At 43.8% G+C, this 19,078-nt stretch overlaps 1 long non-coding RNA gene across 2 annotated transcripts; it reads left to right on the top strand.

Annotated features, from left to right (window-relative positions):
- The first annotated feature begins 11,668 nt into the window (after window positions 1-11,668).
- On the top strand, window positions 11,669-18,830 carry LOC111840951 (uncharacterized). 2 transcript variants are annotated; one of them, XR_011989614.1, is made up of 3 exons: window positions 11,669-11,728; window positions 13,829-13,874; window positions 14,929-18,830. It is a non-coding gene; the product is annotated as an uncharacterized lncRNA (long non-coding RNA). The 2 variants fall into 2 exon arrangements; XR_011989613.1 differs by lacking the exon at window positions 11,669-11,728 and adding an exon at window positions 13,584-13,623.
- Window positions 18,831-19,078: the final 248 nt, after the last annotated feature.

The raw sequence follows: 19,078 nt of genomic DNA, 5'->3' as shown, positions 1-19,078 counted from the left end.
TTGACAGTGTTTCGCTCAGGCATGTCTCTACTTGTTTAAATTTCACCTGCTCTGGCTTTTCTTTCTTTTAAAAAGTTAAACTTTGGGACTTGTGTTGTTTGCTTGAAACACGCAGTATTTTTTAAATGATTCATAAAGTTAAAGTTTGGGTTTTGTGTCGTTTGTGCTTAAAATACGGTGTTTCGCTCGGGCATGTTTGTACTTGTTTAAATTCTGCCTGCTTTTCTTTCTTTCTTTTTAAATGCAACACTAAAGTTTTTCTTGCTTAAAACATTTTGGTGCTTTCTTCTTTTAAAATACTTCGGGGCGCTCGTGTCTACTGCGGACGGATGGAACCCCGCAGGACGTGTATGCGCTAGCTTACGTTCATCCTGCTATATGTTTTATTATTCCTTAAAACGTAATTAAAAATAACACATTAATAAAATACATGTAATGTATTTTTATTCTATTAAAGTTTAAACGGCAACCATTAACACCCCCAAACCATATGTCCACACGTGGCATAAGCATGTATGGTACCATAAGGCTATGTGTTGCATTGTTTGCTATTCCGTGCCTGTGAAACATTGTTTCACTGAAAGGCTTTGATAACGGGTGTACAGTAATATCTGCCCATTGTGGCTGTTGGGGGGAGGGGGATCTTATCCTCAGCTTGCATGATGGCCACGGGTATTTTGCATGTCGAGCTAATTGCGCTACGGTAATATTTTAGGATCAGGAGTGTGTCTCTGTGTGATATTGCATGCGTGTAGTTGTTGTGTTGATAAGGGGGGTTTGGGGCTTGATTAACCCAGGTGTGAAGTTGTAGTGGAGTACGTGGCAACGCTGAGGATTGGGATACCACTCTGGACATTGTAAGCTGGATCTCCCTGCCGCTAAGTTTAATTTTTGGGATGGAGAGTTTTGTAATGTGACAATCTGTATATCTGAGGGTATGGATCCAGTTTAAATTTTTTTTGTGATAATCCTGTAAATAAGATTGTGCCCATTGCTTTTGCACCTCAGCCTCCAGCAGTTCATTTATTTTGAACACCTCCAGTGCAGGGCGACCCCTTATGGTGGGGGCTAGTTAAGGGGCACTAATTTCCTGCTCAATTAGGAGTAGGTGGCGTAGTTGGAAGTGATGAGGGGGGGCAGTGGCTCCTGCAGGTGCCGGAGGGCCACACAAGCATGCTTAGTGTTCTCCATCACACACCAACAATACCTCAGAGGAAGCCTGGGGTTTTAAAGGCAGAGAACAGGTGTTGGTATTCAGACATTTGGCATGCTCATGAGGGGGGCTTGACAGAACCCCCTCCCCCCCAACGGCCACCTCTTGGAGGCTGAGGAAGGTGCCTGGGCCGGCCCCAGGGCCGAACAGCCAGTCGGGGTGGTCGCAGTGGAATTGGGCTCCTGGAGCCGACACCTTATCGTGGTGGAGGGGTTTGCGTGTTCCAGCGATCCCAGGAGCTAAGTTGTCCGGGGCTTTATGCCCCTGGTAGGGTCACCCAAGGCAAACAGGTCCTGGGTGAGGAACCAGACGAAGTGCGGCTCAAAAGACCCCTTATGAAGAAAAACAAGATGGAAACACGTTTTCCCTTGCCCGGACGCAGGTCACCAGGGCCCCCCTCTGGAGCCAGGCCTGGGGTGGGGCTCGATGGCGAGCGCCTGGTGGCCAGGCCTATACCCATGGGGCCTGGTCAGGCACAGCCCGAACAAGGCACGTGGGTCCCCCCTCCAATGGGCTCACCACCTATAGGAGGGGCCATAGGGGTCAGATGCGTTGTGAGCTGGGCAGTGGACAAAGGCGGGGACCTTGACGGTCCGATCCTCAGCTGCAGAAGCTAGCTCTTGGGACATGGAATGTCTCATCTCTGATGGGGAAGGAGCCTGAGCTGGTGCGCGAGGTTGTGAAGTTCCGGCTAGACATAGTCGGGCTCACCTCCACGCACAGCTTGGGCTCTGGAACCAATCTCCTCGAAGGGGATGGACCCTCTTCCACTCTGGAGTTGCCTGCGGGGAGAGGCACCGAGCGGGGATGGGCATACTTATTGCCCCCTGGCTGGGCACCTGTACATTGGGGTTTACCGCAGTGGACGAGAGGGTAGCCTCCCTTCGCCTTCGGGTGGGGGGACGGGTTCTGACTGTTGTTTCCGCTTATGCGCCGAGCGGCAATTCAGAGTACCCACCCTTTTTAGAGTCCCTGGAAGGGGTGTTGGAGAGCACTCATTCTGGGGACTCTCTTGTTCTGCTGTGGGACTTCAATGCTCACGTGGGCAATGACAATGAGACCTGGAGTGGCATGATTGGGAGGAATGCCCCCCCCCGATCTGAACCCGAGTGGTGTTCTGTTGTTGGACTTCTGTGCTCGTCACGGATTGTCCATAATGAACACCATGTTCAGGCAAAAGGGTGTTCATATGTGCACCTAGCACCAGGACACCCTAGGCCGCAGTTCGATGATCAACTTTGTAGTCGTGTCTTCGGACTTGCGGCCGCATGTCTTGGACACTCGGGTGAAGAGAGGGGCGGAGCTGTCAACTGATCACTACCTGGTGGTGGGTTGGCTCCGCTGGTGGGGGAGGAAGCTGGCCAGGCCTGGCAGGCCCAAGTGTATAGTGCAGGTCTGCTGGGAACGTCTGGTGGAATCCCCTGTCAGGAGGAGTTTCAATTCCTACCTCCAGCAGAACTTCCCCCATGTCCCGGGGGAGGCGAGGGACATTGAGTCCGAATGGGCCATGTTCTGCGCCTCTATTGTGGAGGCGGCTGACTGGAGCTGTGGCCGTAAGGTGGTCGGTGCCTGTCGCGGCGGCAATCTGCGAACCCGCTGGTGGACACCAGTGGTGAGGGATGTCGTCAAGCTGAAGAAGGAGTCCTATCGGGCCTTTTTAGCCTGTGGGACTCCAGAGGCAGCTGACAGGTACCGGCAGGCCAAGCGGGATGCAGCTTCGGCGGTCGCTGAGGCAAAATTCCAGGTTTGGGAGGAGTTTGGTGAGGCCATAGAAAACGACTTCCGGATGGCTTCGAGGCGATTCTGGTCCACCATCCGGCGGCTCCAGGTGGGAAAGCGGTGCAACATCAACACTGTTTATGGTGGGGATGGAGTGCTGCTGACCTCAGCCCGGGACGTTTTTGGTCAGTGGAAGGAGTTCTTCGAAGACCTCCTCAATCCCACCGACACGCCTTCCAATGTTGAAGCAGAGTATGGGGGCTTGGGTGTGGACTCCCCTGTCTCGGGGGCGGAGGTCACTGAGGTGGTTAAAAAGCTCCTCGGTGGCCAAGCCTCGGGGGTGGATGAGATCTGCCCAGAGTTCCTTAAGGCTCTGGATGCTGTGGGGCTGTCCTGGTTGACATGCATCTGCAGCATCGCATGGACATCGGGGGCAGTGCCTCTGGACTGGCAGACCGGGGTGGTGGTCCCCCTCTTTAAGAAAGGGGACCAGAGGGTGTGCTCCAACTATAGGGGGATCACACTCCTCAGCCTCCCTGGTAAGGTTAATTCGGGGGTTCTGGAGAGGAGGGTCTGCCGGATTGTCGAACCTCGGATTCAGGAGGAGCAGTGTGGTTTTTGCCCCGGCCGTGGAACAGCGGACCAGCTCTATACTCTCCGCAGGGTTCTGGAGGGTTCATGGGAGTTTGCCCAACCAGTCTACATGTGTTTTGTGGACTTGGAGAAGGCATTCGACCGTGTCCCTCGGGGAGTCCTGTGGGGGGTGCTCTGGGAGTATGGGGTGCCGGGCTTCCTTTTAAGGGCTGTTCGGTCCCTGTATGACCGGTGCCAGAGTCTGGTTCGCATGGGCGGCAATAAGTCGGACTTGTTTCCGGTGAGGGTTGGACTCTGTCAGGGCTGCCCTTTGTCACCGATCCTGTTCATAGTTTTTATGGACAGAATTTCTAGGCGCAGCCAGGGGGTTGAGGGTGTCCGGTTTGGTAACCTCAGGATTAGGTCTCTGCTTTTTGCAGATGATGTTGTCCTGTTGGCCTCATCGGACCATGACCTTCAGCTCTCGCTGGGACAGTTTGCAGCCGAGTGTGAATGGGCTGGGATGAGAATCAGCACCTCCAAATCCAAGACCATGGTCCTCAGCCGGAAAAGGGTAGAATGCTCTCTCTGTGTCAGGGATGGGGTCCTTCCCCAAGTGGAGGAGTTTAAGTATCTCGGGGTCTTGTTCACGAGTTGGGGGACGATGGAGCGGGAGATCGACAGGCGGATCGGTGCGGCGTCCGTAGTGATGTGGGCGCTGCATCGGTCTGTCATGGTAAAGAAGGAGCTGAGCCAAAAGGCGAAGCTCTCGATTTACCCGTCGATCTACGTTCCTACCCTCACCTATGGTCACGAGCTGTGGGTAGTGACCGAAAGAACGAGATCGCAAGTGTAAGCGGCCGAAATGAGTTTCCTCCACAGGTTGGCTGGGCTCTCCCTTAGAGATAGGGTAAGGAGCTCGGTCATTCGGGAGGGACTCAGAGTAGAGCCGCTGCTCCTCCGCATTGAGAGTAGTCAGATGAAGTGGCTCAGGCATCTGATTAGAATGCCTCCTGGACGCCTCCCTGGTGAGGTGTTCCGGGCATGTCCCACTGGGAGGAGGCCCCGGGGAAGACCCAGGACACGCTGGAGGGACTATGTCTCTCAGCTGGCCTGGGAACGCCTCGGGATTCCCCCAGAGGAGCTGGATGAAGTGGCCGGGGAGAGGGAAGTCTGGGTTTCCCTGCTGAGACTGCTGCCCCCGTGACCCGACCTCAGATAAGCGGGAGATAATAGATGGATGGATGGACATTATCAAAGAGCTTTGGTGCCATCTTGGCCTGCTTACCTGTTACTGTAAGCATCAAGGTTTGAAGACTTTTTCCAAAGGCACTTTGCAACAGCACAGTGCATTCTACTGTTTAAGTGGTACACTACTAACAAAATGTACTTTTTTTTGTCATTATTTTTTTCAGGTTGTATTAAAAAGTCCATTTAGGGAATGCTTTAGCCACCAGATCTCTGTCCTCTGGTAATTCCGATGTATGCTCTATTTTTATTGTAGTTGTGTTATTTAACGCTAAACGGGAATAATCAATTAATCCCATCATATGCTTTTCACTGCTCCCCAGCACGGCAGATATATAAATATATGCTGTGTGCCGCCAGCCAGATACCTCTGTGGGTTGCAACCTTCATCAAATGACATGAGACACTTGGAAGAAAGTGCTTTTCTTGCTAAATTCAACTTCTAACACTAAGGGTGCTGTGAATGCTTTGGATTATATGTAGGGGCCACAGTAGAGTAACGGGAGAAAGCCAGCTGCCTCATCAACCCAGAGGAACACAAGCTGCTCTCTAATGCTCCTCACCAGACACCTTGCATGGCACAGAAGAAACACAATACAGATTTGTGCTGTAGTTACAGTGCTTAAGAGGACACCTTTTCCACTGATTTATTTTATTTATCAGTCTAGTTGATTTTGTACTCAATTTCATGTAAACATAAACATAGGATCAATAAATGAATTTATTTTGGGATAAAAAGCAAAACCAAAAGTGTCACCTATTGATTTTATAATTATCACCATGAAATTCTTGCATCCTCTCTAACATCATCCAGCTTGTGTACCAGGTAAAAACTGCATTTACTTATTTTACTAATCCTGTTCTCTTAAACACAGTATTAAGGAGCAATACTGCCACCTACTATGCTGGAGTGTGAATCAGTTACTGGCACTGGATTTTTTATAATATCATCATACTGTTTGTGTATTATTAACATGATGTTGATATTTCATTTTTTAAAACATCACGGTTATCGTCAATACCAGTATACTGTATGTCACAGAACTAGGTGGTGATGATGAAAGTTAGCAGCTTGATAACAAAACAAATTACTTACAGCTGACTGTGAAATTGATGCCGACACAGGTTTTGAAAAGTAGGACCGAAAACTGGCTGTGAGATGTTACATTACAGTTAGCAGACTCTCTTATCCAGTGTGGGAAAGCAGTAGTGGAAAGAGATGGTAAGGAAAATTGCATTTGAATGAATACATATCGACACTAGGGATGAGACATGATTTTCGAATACTCGAATATTCGATATACGTTCGAATATCGAATAGTTATTTCGAATACCGTTATCTCACTTAAGGGACTCCGAAAAAAAACACGGAACAGAAATGAGGACGTTTCCTCACCAATACGTCATGTAAAGCATTAATTCAGCCTGAGGGTGTCGCTAACAGTAAAGCTCCCTACAGGCACGGGAGACTAGGTCTACTAGCTCATAGGCTACTCCAGAAGAAGAAAGCTGAATTTTACCGTGCGGCGTATGACCCCATGACGTGGTGGAAAGCCAACCAACAGAAATACCCCCGCCTGGCAAAGTTAGCGAGCGCTTACTTGAGTGTGCCTGCGACGTCCGTGCCATCGGAGCGAGTGTTCTCCGCAGCTGGATTAATTGTCAATAGACTGCGCACCCGTCTCCACCCTGAACATGTGGACATGTTAATTTTTTTGAACAAAAATATGGCATAGGTCTGGCTATGAGTGCTTGTTTAAACGTGTTATATATTGTTGCCGACAGTTCAGGCCGTTTCACCGGATTTAGCCTTATTGGCTAGGCAGTTCTAAATGTGGTTAGTGATGCATTTTTAAAATTGAGATAATCTAAAATATAGTTTAATGGGTGAGTTGCTCTTGTTCATTTACTGTACTGTGATTTGGAACAGTTTGTGTCGTGTGATTAAACAGTAAAAAATACCTTTTTCACCCTCTCTGTCGTCGTGTGTTTGTGCGCATGCGCACATGCGTACGGGCGGGGGGGGTCGATTTTCGAAAAAATTTCGAATAGTTCTCCTCGATTTTTGAATAGTGTTTTTGCCAAAAAGTCACATCCCTAATCGACACCCATGAATGTTAGGTTAGGATACTTCAGGTCATGGACAAAACATGGGAAATATACTGAAATCCAAACACCATTCAAGTACTGGTAGGACAGACAGCTGTGTTTGAGCAACAGACCACAGAAGAGCACATAATTTAATGTCTAGTTGTGTAAAATAAAATAAATATTCCACCTCAAGTTGTAAAACATCCCAGAATCACTGCAAGGCATGACAGAATAATTTGGTTATTCATGGACACCTGTAACAAACAGCAGGGTCCTAGCAGAATATCTCACTGAAGCCCAGTCTGCACTCTTTCAACCAAAAGAAAGGCAAATAATGGAGAAACTTGTGTATGGATACCTATAGACAGAGCAGTAAGGACCATGAGGCCAGCAGCCAGCACCATGGAGCCCATGGCCATGCTCCAGGTGTCTGCAGAATTCATCCTTTGAGCTGCAGTCAACCTACAGTGCTGATACTCTCTCACTGTTTGCAGAGGAAGATGCTGTTTCTGTAGAGGAATTTGTGGTTTCTGTGGTGTGTGAAGCACATGCAGTCCATAAATGAAGCTGATAAACATCTACCAGGGAAGAGCAGCAGCCATGAGAAGCTCAATTATTTGCAGAAGTTAATGCCGGCTATGATGGAGAGGTGTCAGAACACACAATGTATCACAGCTTGCTGCATATGGGGCAGCGTAGCTGCAGACCGGTCATATTGACCCCTGTTCACCACCGAAAGTGCCTACTATGGGCAGGTGAGTGTCAGAACTGGACCATGGAGCAATGGAAGAAGGTGGCCTGGTCTGATGAGTCTTGTCCAACACATCTTGTGGACAGCTGAGGAAGAGATGGCACCAGGATGCACTATAAGAAGATGTCAAGCCGGCAGAGGCAGTGTAATGTTCTGGGCCATGTTCTGCTGGGAAACATTGGGTCCATGCCTCAATGGGTCAGAGCTGATTTGGCAGCATGAGAGGGACCTACACAATATTAGGCAGTGAATTTAATGTTACAAGTGTATCAGTGTATGGGGATGCCTGTCACAAACAGCACAATCCCCTCTGCCACAAAGAATTACTGCCTTCTGGGGATTTTCACTGATTATGAGAATATCTCACTGAAGCTCAGTGTCTGCTCTCTTTTAACTAAAAGAAAGGCAAATAATGGAGAAACTTGTGTACGTATATCTATAGACAGAGCAGTAACGACCATGAGACCAACTGCCAGCATCATGGAGCCGGCGGCTGTTCGGTTGTCTTTGCAGAAGTCATACTTCGAGCAGCATTGAACCCACAGTGCTGATACTCTCTCACTGTTTGCAGAGGAAGTTGCTGTTTCTGTAGAGGAATTTGTGGTTTCTGTAGTGTGTGAAGCACATGCAGTCCATAAAGGAAGCTGATCAACAGGTACCAGGGAAGAGCAGCAGCCATGAGCAGGTCAGTTATTCTCCACCCTCAGATTTGCAGAAGTTGATTATTCTCTGAGGATCTAGTTTGTTTCTCTGTCACAGCAATAAGGTCATGAAAATATAATGAAAACAGCATCTGCCAAAGTCACTGGACTTTTCTACACACTAGCAGGTTAGGTTAACCTAATAATGTCTAAATAAATTTAACAGATTATTAAATTAAAGTATGCAATCTTTGAGAAACACTATATAAATTGAGCCAGTGTATTTTTCACGTTTAACTTACCGTAACGTTATAAAAACTGTCAGGTGAAGTGATTAACATTGATTATCTCATTACAATGGCACCAGTCAAGGGTGCCATTATACACTCACCTAAAGGATTATTAGGAACACCTGTTCAATTTCTCATTAATGCAATTATCTAAACAACCAATCACATGGCAGTTGCTTCAATGCATTTAGGGGTGTGGTCCTGGTCAAGACAATCTCCTGAACTCCAAACTGAATGTCAGAATGGGAAAGAAAGGTGATTTAAGCAATTTTGAGCGTGGCATGGTTGTTGGTGTATTTCACAATCTGCTCAGTTACTGGGATTTTCACGCACAACCATTTCTAGGGTTTACAAAGAATGGTGTGCAAAGGGAAAAACATCCAGTATGCGGCAGTCCTGTGGGCGAAAATGCCTTGTTGATGCTAGAGGTCAGAGGAGAATGGGCCGACTGATTCAAGCTGATAGAAGAGCAACTTTGACTGAAATAACCACTCGTTACAACCGAGGTATGCAGCAAAGCATTTGTGAAGCCACAACACGCACAACCTTGAGGCGGATGGGCTACAACAGCAGAAGACCCCACCGGGTACCACTCATCTCCACTACAAATAGGAAAAAGAGGCTACAATTTGCACAAGCACACCAAAATTGGACAGTTGAAGACTGGAAAAATGTTGCCTGGTCTGATGAGTCTCGATTTCTGTTGAGACATTCAAATGGTAGAGTGAGAATTTGGCGTAAACAGAATGAGAACATGGATCCATCATGCCTTGTTACCACTGTGCAGGCTGGTGGTGGTGGTGTAATGGTGTGGGGGATGTTTTCTTGGCACACTTTAGGCCCCTTAGTGCCAATTGGGCATCGTTTAAATGCCACGGCCTACCTGAGCATTGTTTCTGACCATGTCCATCCCTTTATGACCACCATGTACCCATCCTCTGATGGCTACTTCCAGCAGGATAATGCACCATGTCACAAAGCTCGAATCATTTCAAATTGGTTTCTTGAACATGACAATGAGTTCACTGTACTAAAATGGCCCCCACAGTCACTAGATCTCAACCCAATAGAGCATCTTTGGGATGTGGTGGAACGGGAGCTTTGTGCCCTGGATGTGCATTCCACAAATCTCCATCAACTGCAAGATGCTATCCTATCAATATGGGGCAACATTTCTAAAGAATGCTTTCAGCACCTTGTTGAATCAATGCCATGTAGAATTAAGGCAGTTCTGAAGGCGAAAGGGGGTCAAACACCGTATTAGTATGGTGTTCCTAATAATCCTTTAGGTGAGTGTATATTGGCCAAGTGAATATGTCAGTTCTTGTGTTGATGTGCTGGAAGCAGGAAAAATGTAAGTATCTGAGTGACTTTGACAAGGGCTAAATAGCGATGGCTAGACAACTGGGTCAGAGCATTTACAATGCAAAAGGTTTCGTGGGGTGTTCCCAGTAGGCAGTGGTCAGTACCTACCGAATGTTGTCCATGGATGGCCAACTGGTGAATCGGTGATGAGGTCATGGGCACCCAAGGCTCATTGATGCATGTGGCAAGCGAAGGTTAGCCTGTCTGGTCTGACCCCACAGTAACAGCAGCAGAAATTGCTGAGAAAGTTAATGAGAAACTTGTGTATGCTTGTATGCGCTACGAGAACGAAGATAAAGTCCATATGACTGTGGTATCTTAAATCCAACATGTTTCCGGCTAAGCAAGAAATCCTGCTGTGTGATACAAAGCCCAGCTGTCCATCATTAACCAGTCACCAGCAAACACACCATCCTTTGCCATCTGACACTCCAAAGCTGGACCAGATATAAGCATCATATACACTCCCAGGCCACTTGGCCACAGTGTTTGGTAAAATGTCCATGATGTTTGTACATCACCTAGACATTTAGGCCTAGTGCCAAGAACCCTGTGCATCATCGATGGTCTGCAAGTATCTAACAGTTGCATAGAAGCAGAGAGAAAGTTTGACTCATTGTGCACTAGGGCTGTTCAGAATTTTTGAGTTGTGCCCTATTCCATTCATGAATTGGAATTAAAATTGAATTGGCCACCATGTAAGATGTTGAATTGCAATTCAAACTCGAATGACGGGGAGAGGAAATAAATTAATTTCAAATTAATTCAAATTTAGTGCTATTACACAACACATGAGTATCATTTAATCAAGCAAAACATAAATTATTATATAATAAATTTATTTTGTAGATGTATTGGCTTTATGTACACCGTATGGACAAAAGTGTAGGGCCATTACACCTACAGGAACCTTTATGAAGTCCCATTCTAAATCCACATACATTAACAAGTAGCTGGTCCCCCTTTTGCAGCTGCAACAGCTGCCACTTCTCTGGTGGGCTTTCCACAAGATTTTGGAGTGTGTCTGTGGGAATTTTGGCCCATTCGTCCTGAAGAGCATTTGTGAGGTCAGGCACTGATGTTGGATGTGAAGGTCTGGCTCACAATCTCTGTTCTAGTTCATCCCAAAAGTGTTTGATGGGGTTGAGGTCATTATCCCTCCTTATGTCTCCTCCACCAAACTTTACAGTTGGCACAATGCAGACAGGCAGGTAACGTTCTCCTGGCATCTGTCAAACCCAGTCTCATGTATCAGACTGCCAGACAGAGAAGCTTGATTTGTCACTCCACAGAACACATTTCCACTGCACCAGTGTCCAGTGGCAGGGTGCTTTACACCACTCCATCTGACACTTGGAATTGCTCTTGGTGATGTGAGGCTTGCAGTGCACAGTTTGTGTGCTGGAGTTAATGCCAAAGGAAGTTTGGAACTCTAACACTCTGTGAGCGTTCGTGACTTTTACACACTATGCGCCTCAGCACTCCCATTCTGTTACCTTACATGGTCTGACACTTTGTTGCTGAGTTTCTGTTGTTCCTAAATGCGTCCACTTTGCAATAATACCACTTACAGTTGACTATGGAATATCTAATATTTGTTTCCTGTGAAACTATGCCATCATATATGGTGCTATTATATGAAATAGTAACCAATGTAGATCATTTTAACAAATGTAGAAATGTGAGTGTTGGGAGCTTGTGTTGGGGAGTTGAGGGCAGGGCAGAGAAACAGAACTATTTCTGCTCACAATGACTACAAAGATCACGAAGTCTGAGACAGGAAGGCTGTGAAGTTGCAAGTACCTGCAAGTGTTTGATCTGGTCACTGCAGCACCAGGTAAGTATACAACTTATATAGTAAATTTCCCAGAATGTTTTACATGAAAATAGTATCAGGTGTGTAAGAGAAACTTGTCTAACATTTAATAAACTGAACACTGTAATCCAAGTAAGCAATCAAAGAAGGCAGCCACCAGCATTTAGACCGTTTGGAGCAGAACTGAGTATTTCATGCAGATGTGACACTAAACCAAGCTTCCATCTTACATATCCATCAGTCAGCAAAGCCATCTGATAGAATCGTGGACAGGGATGGATTAACTTCTCTGGGGGCCCTAGGCTGACATAGGTAGCCCCCCTCCCCCTAAGTGGGCCATTATTTTTAGGAGCCAAAAGAGAAATGAGAGGGAATTTAAAAAGACAGAACATCAATAATATGCTGTAGACCTGTTTTCATTACATTACTAATACAGAGAAGCCTTTGTATCAGCTATCCTCAAGGAAGGAAAGGACAGGACAGGAAGGATATAGAGCTGTCAGTGTCCTCCACACAGACTATAAACTGTACACCAGCAGCTTAACAAAGAATGGACACTGCCATGCCTTTCTTAATAGATGAGGACCAAACTGGATTAATAAAAAATAGGCAACTCAAGACAATATAAAGAGAGCCATACATACTACTGAGCAGATTAATATAGAAAAAGCACTATAGTTCTGAGTCAGAAACAATGTACAGAATGGAATAAAAATATTTCACAATGCATTTGGGATAAAAAGAGACCAAGAGTGAAATTCTCTACCCTCCGGCTTCCAGAGGATAGGGGGGCATGTCCCCCCATTTTATTCAGAAACGGGTATCATTAAGATTTTAACTATACTACTACTCATAACGATACTGCTTATCGGTACGGTTCCTTAAACGTACTCTTATCGGTACTTTTTATTTAAGAGAGAAAAATAAACAAGAACGGAATTACCATTGCTTCATTTTCTCACATGTACCCTGGTCTGGATGGATTAGCCTTTAGTTTAAGCTGGACGCCTTCCAATTTCCCAGCCTTCCGGGTTCCCTCGCGCCACTTGTGGTGTTTCTTAGCTGGGTTGAGTGCTGCAGGTGATTTGGGGTAGGGCTCATGGAGTTCTTCAGTTAGTGTGTCTCCGGTGGAGTTTTTGTCCCTACATCTATTGTTGATTTCCAGATGAGTACAGCAATTGTACTTGAGCGCTTGTCTGCCTAGGAATAAAATGAAATGTGATCAAGATAATCCAAATAACGTGGTCATTTTAATACATGAGTAATTTTTATATGAGTTTCTGATCAATAATATAGGCACATTTTCATGCATCATATGGAAGTTTTATCTTTAAAACATTACCAGGATAACTGGTTGGAAGATGGATGGACATATACATGCATAATATCTGAATTATCTGTTTTTCATTCAGTATTTATCAGGGTTTTACATGTCGTGCCATTTTCACATTTAACTAAACTTTGGTAGATACTGTCTTAAGCCTCTTCAAGGGAAGCACTTATTTATTTGCTTCCGACATGAATACAGCCTCAATAATTTCTCTGATCTCTTTTATATTTTCTAGTTTGAGTCTGACTTTTTCAGGAAAATCTGTTTTTCTTTAGCTACTTTCATGGAATACCCCCCAGAAAACTGACAATCATACAGTATAGGAATCAGAATCTCACACCAAACAGCAGTGCAAGCCACACTGAAATAGAGCTCCTAATCAATCTATCACAGCTGGGAGAGGCATGGCTGTAAGAATAGAATAGAAAACTGGTTCTTCTGGCAGCTGCTGGCAGGAGGGGGGAGACTGGTGATAAGGAACCAGTATAACAGGTTCTGCAAGGGGAAGAACTATGATATACCCCAGTTCCCAGCTCTAATTGATCATTTCTAACGGAACATTTCACAAGTCTGGGGGACATTTGAGGTGAAGCGTTTAAATTCATCCTTAATTCTTGTTGGATAAGTGTTTCATTCCAATTTGAAATAGCACATTTTATACCAATTTATACACACTAACAAAAAGAGTTAATGGGTTTTCTTCCTTAAAACTTTGTTGGCTAAATGTTTTATTCTAATTTTGAAATGGCGCGTTCAAGTTAAAGCATTTTATTCCTTCTTTAAAACATTAGGCCACGGTACAGAAGTCTGAAGAACCAGAACAGGAAGCCAGAACACGTGAGTTAAATTGCTTAAATTCTTCCTTAATTCTTGTTGGCTCAATGCTTTATTTATTATGTATTTAATACCAATTTATAATAGCACATTAACAAAAACTGCTAGTTTTCATTACTTCAACAAAACATATATGCCTATGTGCACCTGGTACGGGGCACCAAGTGTCAGGCACTCATTTTCGTGTACATTCTGTGCCACAAAAAGCATTATTTAATGACAAGATCAGAAATGTCTTGCTGCATTCTGTCCACAAAAGCAAAAAGACTTCACTTTCTTTTGTGCACCGAAATCAAAAGGAATATTTCATTTTGTGTACAAAACTGATATGTCACACCAGATACGTGAGAGTTGGTAACCCTGTAACCCCGTCTGCTCCTGGCTAGCTACCTGAGGCTAATGCTGCATGCACAGAAAACAAGATTATTTTCTCTCAATGTCAAATAGGGCCCATAGCCAGGCGTGTATGATGAGGGGTGGAGGGGTATGGCTGACCTACTTATTGTGCTCGTGAAGGAACACCATGTAAGCCTTGCCCCGTCTATGATGTCACAACCCACTAACCTGCGCCTCTGCTGCCAATGAACATTTTTTGCCATCAACTGTATGAAATCTATTTTTGCCAGACTCAAATGTCCATGTAACCCACCTTTAAAAAGTATTCACCTTCTGTTTTACAGCTGGCTTTACACAAATTATGTCACTCTGACACACTGAAGTGTATGGTCAGTCTTACAACTTTTTACGTCACTTGAAAACAATGACATAACAACTCAATGTCAGCTTAAACCTATAATAGTTAACATGTCAATAGTTGATATGTCAACTTGACACAGGAGTTCTCAGTGTCAGCATTTATGACCGCTACAAAAGTTGGAATGAACCTTTATAAATGCTTTTGTCAAGATATGTCCGCTGTCATGAAGGGTTTATGTTGGTGTCATGTAGCCTTATGAAGCGCACTCTAAAGTAAAGTGTTGCCAAAATTACTTAAAAAAAAAAAAACACTGATGTTCAAATCTGAAGCATCATGAGACACATTTTTGATTCCTTACAGGAAAGAGAACAATGGCAGACCTACTGAAACCTACCAAGTATATTGACAGAGACATCAAACCAATAATGCAACCATATGGTAACTGGGTGAAGTACCTGGTACCTGCCCCAGACGCCATAGCCATTCTGGGGGAGCTGGTCAGAATCTCCAATAATTTAGATTTCTCCATCAACAAAAACCCTCCAAAAGATGGCTTTCAGTACATCAAGTACCCAGACTCATTCTCTGCCTGTCTTATGGAAGTGGTTCATTCTGGATGGGCGGCATTCAATGAGGCTCACAAGAACATGGACCAGATCCGTCTCCACACTGGCAATGTGCCAGCTTACATGGAAAGGATGTTACTACAGGACAGTGATGAGTGGCGCCAGAAACTCCTCCCTGTCACAGTGGAAGACATGTCTTCTATATCTGACGAATGTGTAAAATTGGCTGATGAAACAGAGAAAAAGTTCACCTTTGTTATTAATCTGATCCAAGAACTTTTAGAAGCTTGTAAAAGTGCAAAGAAGGTATATGGTAGTGATCTGGAGAATGTTGAACGTAAATGTAAGGAGCTAGAAATTGAGAAAGAGGCATCAAATCTAGCTACTGAAAGAGCCCAGAAAATGTTTGATTACGTAAATGAACAGGTATCAGCAGCAGAGATTAATTTTGATGAAGCAATTAAAAAAGTACCATCTGGATGGAAAGTGTTTTCTATGAACCTGTCAGATGCATTTATAGATGGTATGTTAACAATTTTGTCTTTACTGACAAGGATGACTGCAAAGAGCAGAGGTCAAATATGTAATGTAAATGTTAGAAATACCATAGCTGGTTCTCAGGATGCAACAAATGAAAGTGAGGATACCCTTGCTATGTGTAATATACTCACCAAAGCAATACTGCTTCTGAAGCTGACTGAAACACTAAACAGCTTCATTGACAAAGAGGAAATTAAATGGTCTGAAATATATGATGAAAATGAAAATATGGCAAAGACATCATACCTGGGGGAACAATATAATCAGGTAAAAACCTCAGTGGAGAGTGAGAAAAACTGTAAAGCTAAAAAGGTCGCACTTGACATCTGCACAGACGCCATTAAACTGTGCTCTGAGCTCACTGAGATCGCACCTGAAGGGAAATGCGATGCTGTGAAGACAAAAGCCATGATTGGAAGAATGCAGGATCTGTTGAAACGGTGTCAGATATTTGACTGTGAGAACAAAGCCTTCACAATCACACCAGTTTTTACTCCTGAACCCCCACAGCAAGCTAAGAAAAGTGGCAAAAAACGGGCAGGTGATATGGCGGTGGAAAATGCCCACTTCCTGAACTTTTTTACTCCTGAACCCCCACAGCAAGCTAAGAAAAGTGGCAAGAAACGGGCAGGTGATAAGGCGGTGGAAAATGCCCACTTCTGCATAGAGCAGAGACAAGCCCAGCTGGACAAGGTGAGAGTGAAGCAACAAGAGAGTTTGCAAAACCTGGAGAAAAACCAGAAAGAGCTGACAGAGATCTTAACAACACTGGAAAACTGTAAGGTGAAAGAGGTTGACTTCAAAACCACCATTGACATGCTGGTCAAATATCTAGATGCCATGGGAAGAGAGTGGGAGAAGATGGTACGGTTCTTTCAGATGATCTCAAACACTGTGAAAACCTGCCTGGATAGGTCTCTGAAATTTTTTTCCAAACAATCTCAGAACCTTTCTCAAAAAGACAGGTTTAGGCTGATTACTGACATGGTTATGCAGGCATTACTTGTAACCAGCTTCATTAACAAATTGTCAGAGACCTACTTTAATTTTTCTGAAAAACACCTGATGGACACAATCAGCATTCTGGGAAAACCTATGGGTCTGGATCCTGCCAGCCCAGATTTTGAAAGGGAATATAAAATATTTCGGGAGACTTGTAAAAAAGCTGAAGATGCAATAAATGAGCTTATGATGGATGAACAAAGAAACTTACTCCCAACTTTTTAGGATGAAATAACTGAAATCACAGGTTTCACATTTTAAAAATGAGTCAGGAGGATGAAGATCATGCAGTTTGTATGGAAGGTTATGGAAAACCATGAAAAAAATTATTACGACAAAACGCATATTTGATTAACAAACATACACATGCATGCACACATATATACACATATTAACATTAATGTATTCATAGAAAAAGTATATCTGCTCTTGTTTTGATTCATTGCTAATACAGTGGTACCTCAGAACTCTAACTTAATCCGTTCAGAACTCCGGATCGAATCCTAAAACGTTTGAGTTCTGATCGAATTTTCTCCATAACAAATAATGGAAAACCAATTAATTGGTTTCCGGCCCCAAAAAATTACACCGAAATATGTTTTTTTTTTTTGCATTTAAACACAACCGGATAAAACAAGAAGGGAATATACTGTACTAAACATATCTAAGCACATTTATCAAAACAGTATTTTGTAAAGTATGAAAATAAATGTATCCAAACAATGTGTCCTGCCCCAATCGTCCGTTCCTTCCGTGTGCCACGCCCCCTCGTTAACCCCGTGTGGAATCCCCGTGTGATCAGCTGTTTCCGGTTGTTGTCATTCATTGTATTGTCCGTCTGCGTTTTGCCTGCCTTGCCTGTAATTAAACCCCGTATTCCCTGATACCCTGACGTCTGGCCTTTGTTTCCGTTCCATCCCCTGCTCAGCACGACAATATTATTATTATTATTAAATGTATTATTGGTTTATTATTAATATTAAAATAATGAATAAGAAATCTTTCATTTTAAATGTATTTTATTATATAATAATTACTGTTACTATCATTGTCTAGATGTATTTTTACTGTCTAAAATATATATATTCAGTTAGTGTAAACATGCACGATGCTATCACAGCTAATGCGAGGCTGAAACTGAAGCGTTACCCTTTGTTTCCGCTGAGACGTACCGCGTGACTCATTTCCCCGCGTACAAGTTATCTTAGGTCGGCGTTCAAGGTTTGACTTCTGAGATTCAGATCGAGCTCTAGGTAATTTTTTTTCGAACTGGTTGGTTCGACTTCTAATGAGTTTGAGAACTGAGGTACCACTGTATTTGATACATTTGCATTATTTAGGTCACATTTTTATTTACTGATTCCATTCTGTATTGCTGTGTGACATATTATGTGCAAAGTGCCAAAGGATTTAAACTTTAAAAACAGTTCGCCAAACTACATACACGAGATACGGGGTTTAACATTTTTCTAGTTAAAGTGGCAGGTTTGATGACACCCTGAGACCCTGAGACCCTGTGATACAACTAACTTCAGCACAGCCCAGGGGTGAAGATCCACTTACAGGAGAGACTTGGAGTCAGAGGCCTGACCTCACTGTCAAAGCTCAAGGAAGAAGACGACAACGACAACCCAGGGGTCTCACCAAAGATCACGTCCATCTCACAGCTCTGGGATCATGTTTGTTTGCATGTTTTCCCTCAGTTCTGCTGGCTTAGCTCTGTAACTGTAATGCACTGGAAAGTGTGTCTCCTCCCTGCAGTGCTACATATTTTGTAAAAAACAATGGCACTCAGGATTGAGCTGTAAATGCAGCCCTTTTGTATATTTAATTTTAAAAACTTAAATTTGTGCCTGGTATATATTTGCTTTTTTTTCCATTGCAAAACATTGTTAGCAATTAAATGTATTAGATTTCATAAATGGCATCTTCTGTATGAACCAAATCGTTTTATTATTAAGAATTTTTTCTCTAATCAAGCCAAAATTACTCATGATTTAGCTAACAATTAAAAATATATAATCAATTAAAATAAACAGTGATGATTTTTTGTATGTGGAGGTATCACCTTAAACTATGTGACACAGCTTTACATTTAATCATTCCACTGAAGCAGATTAAACACATGAAATCACAACTAAAAACATGCCATTATTTATTCTCTAATTGCCTTAATCCATAACATTAATGCAATTAAACATAATGAAACCTCATAAACAATAAAATGATAATTAAAGTAAAATTTATTGTGCAAGTTTCCAAAAGGTTTTTCCTTTCTTCCAGGTGTCTGCAGGTGTTGTGAATATTTGATGAATGGTGATATCAAGAATCTTTTCCTGGTTTACAATGCTGTTAGTGGTCTTGGATCTACCTATTTATCAGATTTGCTTTTATCCTATGAG

The sequence above is a fragment of the Paramormyrops kingsleyae genome, chromosome 3 (assembly GCF_048594095.1).
Source record: "Paramormyrops kingsleyae isolate MSU_618 chromosome 3, PKINGS_0.4, whole genome shotgun sequence".
NCBI lineage: Eukaryota > Metazoa > Chordata > Actinopteri > Osteoglossiformes > Mormyridae > Paramormyrops > Paramormyrops kingsleyae.
This window is presented reverse-complemented; position numbering and strand designations above follow the sequence as displayed.